The following is a 4,985-nucleotide window of genomic DNA, read 5'->3' as shown; positions in this document are numbered from 1 at the left end:
AAATAATGCTCTGGCAGTGACAATTTATCCACCCTTTATATTTGCTTTAAAGCAATTCATTCAGCACTAAACTCCGTACTGAGTGCCAGTTCTGTGGTCAGCACCAAGGTTACCATGATGTTCAAAGAGATGCCCCAGACTTCAGTTAACTTCCTGAGTGTACAGTTGACATCACAGGTTGGCTTCCATCAAAACCACATGGAAATTTCTTCAAACTACTCTTTATACTGCAGCGATGTAAACAAAGTATTTCCTGGCATAACCCAGAGGCCTATTTGCAGATTCAGAGAACATGAGTAAATATAAGGATTATCTAGGAAGAAAACTGATGGGGAAATGGCTATAGAAAAAAAAGTGTTACTAAACCTTCTGTATTTTGAAGACTGAACTGAGAACAACTGCCCACACTGACAAATTAGGTGGTGTATTATGAGGTAACCAGTCTCCAGCAGATCAGAGGGTCCCACACTAACCTGGATAATACAAGCAGATGGCTGCTACAGACCAGTATGATGAAAGGCAGAGGATCTAAATAAAACCCAGACTCACCAATGAAAGAGATATTCTTGATAGAGGGATGCATTATGGGGTTAGGGAGAAACCTGGCACTAGGGAAATTCCCAGGAACCTATAAGGATGACCCCAGCTAAGACTCTTAACAATAGTGGAGAGGGTGCCTGAACTGGCCTTCTCCAGTAATCAGATGGATGACTACCCTAATTGTCATCATAGAACCTACATCCAGTAACTGATGGAAGCAGATGCAGAGATCCACAGCTAAGCACTGGGTAGAGCTCTGGGAGGCTAGTTAAAGAGAGGGAGGAGGGATTACATTAGCAAAGGGTTTAAGATCATGACGGAGAAACCCACAGAGACAGCTCGGGGTGGGGGGACCTCACAGACTCTAGACCAACAGCTGGGGAGCCTACCCGGCATCGAACTAGGCCCTCTATATGTGGGTGATAGTTGTGTGGCTTGGTCTGTTTGTGGGGCCCCTGGCAGTGGGACCAGGATTTATCCCAGGTACATAAACTGGCTTTTTGGAGCCCATTCCCTATGGTGTGATGCCTTGCTCAGCCTTGAAGCAGCTGGGAGGGGCTTGCTCCTACTTCAATTTGATGTGTCAGGGTTCTTTGACTCCCTGTGGGAGGCCTTACCCTTTCTGGGGAGTAGATGAGACTTAGGGTGGGGGAGGAGTAGGAGGAGGGGAGGGAGGGGGAACTGTGGTTGGTATGTAAAATGAATTAAAAAAAAAACCTAGGCTCATAGAATTCATGGGTTAGCCTATTGATGTGGTCATTTTGCTGGAAGAAGATTGGCTTGGGAGGGACTGGATAACCACAAACACAAGTGGGTGGTTGGTGGCTCCCCTTCTGAGGACGATCAGGTGGGCCTCTAATAAGTTCCAAAGTGTAAAGGTCAGTGTTAAGATTGCTGAGGATAGTATGGGAAATTCTAGACAAGGATGATTCTTAGGTCACTGGAAAGGCAGTAAGTGCACAAGAGAGTTGAGGTGCTCATTTAAATCTTTTAAAAGTATTTAGGTGTATGGGTGTTTTGCTACATGTACATCTGTACATCACATACATGCCTCTGTTGGGTGCCCATAGAGGACAGAAAAGGATGTCAGGTGCCCATGGAACTGGAGTTATAGACAGTTGTGGGTGCTGGGAATTAAATCTGGGTGTTCTAGAAGACCAGCAAGTGGGTGGTTGGTGGCTCCCCTTCTGAGCTTATCTTATCTGCTGGGCCATCTCTCTGGCTTGGAGATATGCATCGTTGATTCACTAGCATTGACCTTAAGGGTATATTAACAATGGCTGAACAAATTTAGACTAGCAGTCTTACCACATAGGTTCTATGGTTTATTTATTCTAGGTTTATTTATTCTGACAGCCTTCCACACCTTATTGATTTAAAGTCTGTGATGACTAGTCTGTGGTCACTGAGGAAGTTCTGGACTTGAAACTCAATACTGGCTTGGAAAAAGGTTAAGAATGAAGGCCAATGCCGTAAAGCATGGCCACTCACTGAAGGAGAGATCATTTGGGCCTATTGATACACTGAAGACTGGAAAATCTATACATAAAACAATATAACTTATTCATGGGTCTCTGATCTCGTGACACAATCAAGTGGTCCTGCAACTCACTTCACTGTTCTTGGTACAATATGCACAAATGCACTTCATTTGTTCTTCTAGTGAATTATTTGAGGGCCTGTAGTATGCCGAAGACTATTCAAGGAGACACCGAGGTTAATGAAGAACTTTATGTCCCAGTCACTGAGATACATGAGCTGGGAAAGTGGTGCAATGCTGACCAATCAGCAGATGTTGGTCATCGTTTGGGAAGATGTGTTTGAATTCTGTAGGTACTCTTGTTAGTTACTTTTCTATTGCTGTGATAACACAATGACCAAGGCAACTTATACAAGAAAGCATTCAGTTGGGCTGTGGTTCCAGAAGGGTAGCGTCCACGATGGTGGTGTGAAGGCATGGTAGCAGGAAAACTTGAGCTCACATCTTGATCCACAAGTAGGAGGGAGTACACTGGTAATGGCAGGAGTCTTTTGAAACCCTAAGCTTGCCACCCCCTCCCCCCAACACCTCCTTCAACAAGGCCACAACTAGTCCTACCTACAAAGTTCTACTAACTGGGGACCAAGTATCCAAACGTACTAGCCTTTGGGGGGCCATTCTCATTTAAACCACCCAAGTGTTGCATGGTAGAAAGATGCATGGAATCTGGAACAGGGTCAGGGAGCAAAGGGCACTGAGGGCTGTGGGAGCAGTCCTCAATCCACATCATGGCATTTCAGTATTTTAAACATCCAGTGCGGATGAATGAGCTGGTAGTGTATCATGGAGAAACACTGGATGGCGTATGACTGAAGTGTGAATACAGTGACTTGCGTCAGGAACAGTGAAAGAAAACACCGAGGTTTCAGAATGGAACCTTTTTAAGGGGCTGCAATAAGAGAAGAGGTAGATGGTGAGGACAATTCCTTCACAATTTCTAAGTAACAGATTTTGTTTTTACAAAATTCTGTGAACACGGAGCACTCATAATCCTAAATACTTGGAATGAACAATGGATCTCAAGGTCCTGAGGTAAATGATGAAGACATGAAGACAACAGATGCTTAATCGGAGGACACGATGGTAGCACCTGAGCTTAGTGACGCCTGCATATTAACGACCTGTCTCTGACTTAGCAGGAGCAGCGGCAGCAGGTCTCTTCAGAGCAGCGGGTTGGATTTACACTGCCTGGCCTTCCAGCAATGAAGAGTGCACGTTTCCTCACAGCTCTATTTCTAAAGACAAACAACTGCTTGTTGGTTATAATCAAATTGGCTTGTGGCTATTCGCTTCTCATTGTGAAGCACTTTGTGTCCAATAAAAATCTTCTTTTATGTAATTTTTTTTTGAGAAGTGACTTTCAAGGGAAACTTTCTTTAAAAAAGAGTATGTTCAGGAGCTATAAGCAAACTATAGGGAAAAGTTAAAAAAAAAAAAGCCTAGCTAAATGGCTTTGGTATCATAATTAGCTAGAAGGCTCTGCAACCCTGTCTCTATGCATATGATGAGGATTCTAATGGATGTTGCTCAGAGGCTGAACAGTACCTTTTCCCAAAGGTCTGCTGAGTCCATAATTCGAGCTTTCTCCACGTGAGATTTACTGGAAAGGTGCTCTGTGACCTTAAACTCTCTTATAGGGGTCCCCGCTCTAAGATCAACACCCAGTGTTGTGAGGAGGAAAATGTAGAAACTCACCGAGTCAACAAGTACTTACTGAATATCCATTGTGCACTAGCACTCATTTGGGGCCCTGGTATACAGCACAGCTCTGTGAAGTTCCTGCTCTAATGGGCCTGGTACTCTCTGAGAGGTGGGGAGGTGTGGTGATAATTTGTTTGTACTCTTACCAAATAAAGATGGCCTGAAGATCAGAGGACAGAGCGAGCCACTAGATTAAATGTGGAGAGGTCAGGCAGTGGTGGCACACACCTTTAATCCTAGCACTCGGTAGGCAGAGGCAGAGATCTGTCTAGATTTCTGTGAGTTAGAGGCCACACTGGGCTACATGAGATTAATCCAGTCTAAAAGAGAAACAGCCAGGCAGTGGTGGCACGCACCTTTAACTACAGCACTTGGGATCACACACCTTTAATCCCAGCACTAGGACGGTTGAGACAGGAAGTGGTATGGCTGGGCAGAGAAATGAATATAAGAAGGGAGAAGACAGAAATGGTTCTCTTTCCGGCTGAGGAGTTGGTGAGGTAAGAGGCAGTGGCTGTGGCTTGCTCTGCTTCTCTGATCTTTCAGCTTTTACCCTGACATCTGGCTCCGGGTTTTTATTAAGATCAATTAGGATTCGTGCAACAGAGAGGGTCTATGGAATTTGGAGTCAAACATCCCTGGGTTTTTATATTGGTACCACAAGCTTAAGAACACACTACCCCCATTTTTGTCTTTTAAGTCTCCGTTCTTTATTTATAAAGTGGAACGAACAAGAGATGCAGGACTAAAATGATTCAAATATCTAGCACAGGGTAGGGATGCAATTATTTGATTACAGATATCTTTTCAGCTGCTTCTCAAGGGACTCTTATTAAGCTTCCCTCACCAGAAAGAGACAGGAGAAGTATACCACCACCCCCACCTTTATAAGCTCAAGGGACTGCATGAGCTGTGCCAGGCACGGTAAACACAGCTCCCCATAGAGCTGGTTGATGGGTTGGCCAGCTCTTGATTTCCTCCATTGCAGGCCTGCAGGATTCTGGCAGGATTTAGGCCCACTGGATTATTTTAAACAGTAAACTAGGCCCATTGCTTTTTTGTAAGGGCCCTAAGATAAGAGTGTCTTTTAAGATTATGAAATGATTGAAAACAAAAAAAATAATATTTTTATAGTTGTAGATGATTTGCTGTTAAATTCTGGTCCCCATAAGTAAGGTCTCATTGGTATAGTCACTATGTATGA

This window comes from Peromyscus eremicus, chromosome 6 (assembly GCF_949786415.1).
Source record: "Peromyscus eremicus chromosome 6, PerEre_H2_v1, whole genome shotgun sequence".
Lineage (NCBI taxonomy): Eukaryota > Metazoa > Chordata > Mammalia > Rodentia > Cricetidae > Peromyscus > Peromyscus eremicus.
This window is presented reverse-complemented; position numbering follows the sequence as displayed.